Source organism: Triticum dicoccoides, chromosome 5A (genome assembly GCF_002162155.2).
Source record: "Triticum dicoccoides isolate Atlit2015 ecotype Zavitan chromosome 5A, WEW_v2.0, whole genome shotgun sequence".
NCBI classification, from domain to species: domain Eukaryota; kingdom Viridiplantae; phylum Streptophyta; class Magnoliopsida; order Poales; family Poaceae; genus Triticum; species Triticum dicoccoides.
The window spans coordinates 94,816,280-94,823,309 of NC_041388.1; positions in this window are offsets into that span (position 1 = coordinate 94,816,280).

The following is a 7,030-nucleotide window of genomic DNA, read 5'->3' on the forward strand; positions in this document are numbered from 1 at the left end:
ATATTGTTCTTCGCTTATTTACTTTTCCGTTGCTACTGTTACAATCACTACAAAATACCAAAAACATTACTTTTGTTATCATTACCTTTTTGCTACCGTTACCACTACAATCATATTACTTTGCTACTAAACACTTTGCTGCAGATACTAAGTTTCCAGGTGTGGTTGAATTGACAACTCAGCTGCTAATACTTGAGAATATTCTTTGGCTCCCCTTGTGTCGAATCAATAAATTTGGGTTGAATACTCTACCCTCAAAAACTGTTGCGATCCCCTATACTTGTGGGTTATCATAGAGCATCTTTATAATCACCCAGTTACGTTGTGATATTTGATAGCACACAAGGTATTCCTCTGGTATTCGGGAGTTGCATAATCTCATAGTCAAAGGAATATGTATAAGTCATGAGGAAAGCAATAGAAATAAAAGTTAACGATCATTATGCTAAGCTAACATATGGGTCTTGTCCATCACATCAGTCTCCTATTGATGTGATCCCTTTCATCAAATGACAACACATATCTATGGTTAGGAAACTTAACCATCTTTGATTAACGATCTAGTCTAGTAGAGGCTTACTAGGGACACTGTGTTTTGTGTATGTATCCACACATGTATCAAGTTTCCGGTTAATACAATTCTAGCACGAATAATAAACATTTATCATGATATAAGGAAATATAAATAACAACTTTATTATTGCCTCTAGGGTATATTTCCTTCAGTCTCCCACTTGCACTAGAGTCAATAATCTAGTTCACATCGTCATATGATTTAACACCAATAGCTCACATCTTTATGTGATTAGTTCACATCGCCATCAATATCATCACTACCATCAGTATCGGTCTTCCTCTTGAAGATCCATTCATTCTCAATGGCTTGCCGATCATTGGGCAAGTCCAACAAAGTCTATACTTTGTTCTCATATACATGGATCCTATCTCAGATTTCATGGCCTCAAGCCATCTGTCGGAATCTGGGCTCATCATAGCTTCTTCATAGTTCGTAGGTTCGCCATGGTCTAATAACATGACTTCTAAGACATGATTACTGTACCACTCTGGTGCGGAATGTGCTCTGTTCGACCTACGAGGTCTAGTAGTCACTTGATATGAAGTTCCATGATCACGGGAATGGATTTCACCGATGTGCTACTTTCCAATTCGAGAGAAGGTACAATTACCTCATCAAGTTCTACTTTCCTCCCACTCACTTCTTTTGAGAGAAACTCCTTCTCTACAAAGTATCCATTCTTAGCAACAAAGATCTTGCCTTCGGATCTGTGGTAGAAGGTGTACCCAACAGTTTCTTTTTGGGTATCCTATGAAGACGCACTTCTCCAATTTGGGTTCGAGCTTTATCAGGCTGAAACTTTTTCACATAAGCATCGCAACCTCAAACTTTAAGAAACGACAGCTTAGGTTTCTTGCCAAACCACAGTTCATACGGTGTCGTCTCAATGGATTTAGATGGTGCCCTATTTAACATGAATGCAGCTATCTCTAATGCACAACCCCAAAACGATAGTGGTAAATCGGTAAGAGACATCATAGATCGCACCATATCCAATAAAGTACGGTTATGATGTTCAGACACACCATTACGTTGTGGTGTTCTAGGTGGCGTGAGTTGTCAAACTATTCCACATTGTTTTAAATGAAGGCCAAACTCCCAACTCAAATATTCACCTCCGCGACCAGATCGTAGAAACTTTATTTTCTTGTTACGATGATTCTCCACTTCACTCTAAAATTCTTTGAACTTTTCAAATGTTTCAGACTTGTGTTTCATTAAGTAGATATACCCATATCTGCTCATATCATCTGCGAAGGTTAGAAAATAATGATATCCGCCATGAGCCTCAACACTCATCGGACCGCATACATCGGTATGTAATATTTCCAATGAGTCAGTGGCTCGCTCCATTGTTCTGGAGAATGGAGTCTTAGTCATCTTGCCCATGAGGCATGGTTCACAAGTATCAAATGATTCATAATCAAGTGATTCCAAAATTCCATCCGCATGAAGTTTCCTCGTGCGCTTTACATCAATATGACCTAAATGGCAGTGCCACAAATATGTTGCACTATCACTATCAAATTTGCATCTTTTGGCATCAATATTATGAATATGTGTATCACTACGATCAAGATTCAATAAACCATTCACCTCGGGTGTATGACCATAGAAGGTTTTATTCATGTAAACATAACAACAATTATTCTCCGACTTAAATGAATAACCATATTGCAATAAACATGATCTAATCATATTCATGCTGAAAGCAAACACCAAATAACATTTATTTCAGGTTGAACACTAATCCCAAAGGTAGAGGGAATGTGCGGTGGTGATCGTATCTGTTGGGGAACGTAGTATTTCAAAAAATTCCTACGATCACGGAAGATCTATCTAGGAGAAGCATAGCAACGAGCTGGGAGAGTGTCTCCACGTACCCTCGTAGACCGAAAATGGAAGCGTTTAGCAACGCGGTTAATGTAGTCGAACGTCTTCGCGATCCAACCAATCCATGTACCGAACGTACGACACCTCGTGATCAGCACACATTCAGCTCGATGACGTCCCTCGAGCTCTTGATCCAGTTGAGGCCGAGGGAGAGTTCCGCCAGCACGATGGTGTGGCGACACTGATGATGAGGTTACCGGCGTAGGGCTTCTCCTAAGCACTACGATGATATGACCAAGGTGTGTATCTGTGGAGGGGGGCACTACACACGGCTAAGAGAAGACTTGGTGTTCCTTTGGGGTGCCCCTCCCACGTATATAAAGGATGGGGGAAGAGGAGGCCGACCCTAGAGGGGGCGCGCCAAAGGGGGGAGTCCTACTTGGACTCCCGGTCCAAGTAGGATTAGGCCCCCCTTTCCTATTCCAACTAGGAGAAGAAGGGAAGGAGGAAGAGGGGAGAAGGAAGGAGGGGGGCACCGCCCCCTCCTAGTCCAATTCGGACCAGCCCATGGGCGGGGGCGCGCAGCCTCCCCTTATGGCCCTTCTCTCCTTTCCACTAAGGCCCATGAAGGTCCAATACTTCCCCCGGCGAATTCCCGTAACTCTCCGGTACTCCGAAAAATACCTGAACCACTCAGAACCTTTCCGATATATGAATATAGACTTCAAATATATTGATCTTTACCTCTCGACCATTTCGAGACTCCTCGTCATGTCCACGATCTCATCCAGGACTCCGAACAAACTTCGGTCATCAAATCACATAACTCATAATACAAATCATCATTGAACGTTAAGCGTGCAGACCCTATGGGTTCGAGAACTATGTAGACATGACCGAGACACATCTCCGACCAATAACAAATAGCGGAACCTGTATGCTCATATTGGCTCCTACATATTCTACGAAGATCTTTATCGGCCAAACCGCATAACAACATACGTTGTTCCCTTTGTCATCGGTATGTTACTTGCCCGAGATTCAGTCGTCGGTATCATCATACCTAGTCCAATATCGTTACCGGAAAGTCTATTTACTCGTTCTGTAATGAATCATACCACAACTAACTCATTAGTCACATTGCTTGCAAGGCTTATAGTGATGTGCATTACCGGGAGGGTCCAGAGATACCTCTCCGAAACTCAGAGTGACAAATCCTAATCTTGATCTATGCCAACCCAACAAACACCTTTGGAGACACCTGTAGAGCATCTTTATAATCACCCAGTTACATTGTGACGTTTGATAACACACAAGGTGTTCCTCCAGTATTCGGGAGTTGCATAATCTCATAGTCAGAGGAACATGTATAAGTCATGAAGAAAGCAGTATCAATAAAACTGAACGATCAATATGCTAAGCTAACTAATGGGTCTTGTCCATCACATCATTCTCTAATGATGTGATCCTGTTCATCAAATGACAACACATGTCGATGGTCAGGAAACATAACCATCATTGATTCAACAAGCTAGTCAAGTAGAGGCATACTAGTGACATTCTGTTTGTCTATGTATTCACACATGTACTAAGTTTCCGGTTAATACAATTCTAGCATGAATAATAGACATTTATCATGATATAAGGAAATATAAATAATAACTTTATTATTGCCTCTAGGGCATATTTCCTTCAGTCTCCCACTTGCACTAGAGTCAATAATCTAGTTCACATCGCCATGTGATTTAACACCAATAGTTCACATCTTTATGTGATTAATACCAATATTTCACATCGCCATGTGACCAACACTCAAAGGGTTTACTAGACTCAATAATCTAGTTCACATCGCTATGTGATTAACACCCAAATGTAATAAGGTGTGGTCATGTTTTGCTTGTGAGAGAAATTTAGTCAATGGGTCTGTCACATTCAGAGCCATGTGTATTTTGCAAATTTTCTATGTCTACAATACTCTGCATGGAGCTACTCTAGCTAATTGCTCCCACTTTCAATATGTATCTCGATCGAGACTAAGAGTCATCCAGATCAGTGTCAAAGCTTGCATCGACTTAACTCTTTACGATGAACTCTTTATCACCTCCATAACTAAGAAATATTTCCTTAGTCCTCTGAGGTAACTAAGGATAAGTTTGACCATTGTCCAGTGATCTACTCCTGGATCACTATCGTACCTCCTTGCCAAACTCATGGCAAGGTACACAATAGGTTTGGTACACAACACAACATACTTTATAGAACCTATGGCTGAGGCATAGGGAATGACTTTCATTGTTTTTCTATTTTCTTTCGTGGTCAGGTTTTGAGTCTTACTCAATCTGCACACCTTGTAACACAGGCAAGAACCCTTTCTTTGACTGATCCATTTTGTACTTCTTCAAAACTATATCATGGTATGTACTCGTTGAAAGTCTTATCAAGCATCTTGATCTATCTCTATATATCCTGATGCCCAATATGTAATCAGCTTAACCGAGGCCTTTCTTTTGAAAAACTCCTTTCAAATACTCCTTTATGCTTTCTAGAAAATTCTACATCATTTCCGATCAACAATATGTCATTCACATATACTTATCAAAAAGGCTGTAGTGCTCCCACTCACTTCCTTGTAAATACAGGCTTCACCGCAAGTCTGTATAAAACTATATACTTTGATCAACTCATCAAAGCGTATATTCCAACTCCAAGATGCTTGCAACAGTCCATAGATGGATCGCTGGAGTTTGCACATTTTGTTAGCACCTTTAGGATTGAAAAAATCTTCTGGTTGCATCATATACAACTCTTCTTTAACAAATCCATTAAGGAATGTTGTTTTGATATCCATTTGCCAGATTTCATAAAATGCAACAATTGCTAACATGATTCAGACAGACTTTAAGCATCGATATGAGTGATAAAATCTCATTGTAGTAAACACGTTGAACTTGTCAAAAACCTTTTACGACAATTAAAGCTTTGTAGATAGTAACACTACCATCAGTGTCCGTCTTCCTCTTGAAGATGCATTTATTCTCAATGGCTTGCCGATCATCGGGCAAGTCCACCAAAGTCCATACTTTGTTCTCATACATGGATCCCATCTCAGATTTCATGGCCTCAAGCCATTCTATGGAATCTGGGCTCATCATCACTTCCTCATAGTTCGTAGGTCTGTCATGTTATAGTAACATGACCTCCAGAATAGTATTACCATACCACTTTGGTGCAGAACATACTCTGGTTAACCTACGAGGTTCGGTAGTAACTTGATCTGAAGTTTCATGATCATCATCATTAACTTCCTCACTAATTGGTGTAGGCATCACTACAACTGATTTCTGTGATGAACCACTTTCCAATTCGGGAGAAGGTATAATTTCCTCATCAAGTTCTACTTTCCTCCCACTCACTTCTTTCGAGAGAAACTCCTTCTCTAGAAAGGATCCATTCTTAGCAACGAATATCTTGCCTTCGGATCTGTGATAGAAGGTGTACCCAACAGTCTCCTTTTGGTATCCTATGAAGACGCATTTCTTCGATTCGGGTTCGAGCTTATCAGGTTGAAGCTTTTTCACATAAGCATCGCAGCCCCAAGCTTTAAGAAACGACAACTTAGGTTTCTTGCCAAACCACAGTTCTTACAGTGTCGTCTCAACGGATTTAGACGGTGCCATATTTAATGTGCATGCAGCTGTCTCTAATGCATAACCCCAAAACGATAGTGGTAAATCGATAAGAGACATCATAGATCGCACCATATCTAATAAAGTACAGTTACGACGTTCGGACACACCATTATGCTGTGGTGTTCCAGGTGGCATGAGTTTGTGAAACTATTCCACATTGTTTTAATTGAAGGTCAAACTTGTAACTCAAATATTCGCCTCCGCGATCAGATCGTAGAAACTTTATTTTCTTGTTACGATGATTCTCCACTTCACTCTGAATTTCTTTGAACTTTTCAAATATTTCATGCTTGTGTTTCATCAAGTAGATATACCCATATCTGCTCAAATCATCTCTGAAGGTCAGAAAATAATGATACCCACCACGAGCCTCAACATTTATCGGACCACATACATCAGTATGTATTATTTCAAACAAGTCAGTTGCTTGCTCCATTGTTCCAGAGAACGGAGTTTTAGTCATCTTTCCCATGAGGCATGGTTCGCAAGCATCAAATGATTCATAATCAAGTGATTCCAAAAGTCCATCCGCATGGAGTTTCTTCATGTGTTCTACACCAATATGACCTAAACGGCAGTGCCACAAGTATGTTGCACTATCATTATCAACTTTGCATCTTTTGGCATAAATATTATGAATATGTGTATCAGTACGATCGAGATTTAATAAACCATTTATATTAAGTGTATGACCATAGAAGGTTTTATTCATGTAAACAGAACAACAATTTTTCTTTGATTTACATGAATAACTGTATTGCAATAAACATGATCCAATCATATTCATGCTCAATGCAAACACCAAATAACATTTATTTTAGGTTCAACACTAGTCCCGAAGGTAAAAGGAGTGTGCGATGGTGATCTTATCAATCTTGGAATCATTTCCAACACACATCGTCACCTTGCCCTTAACTAGTCGCTGTTAATT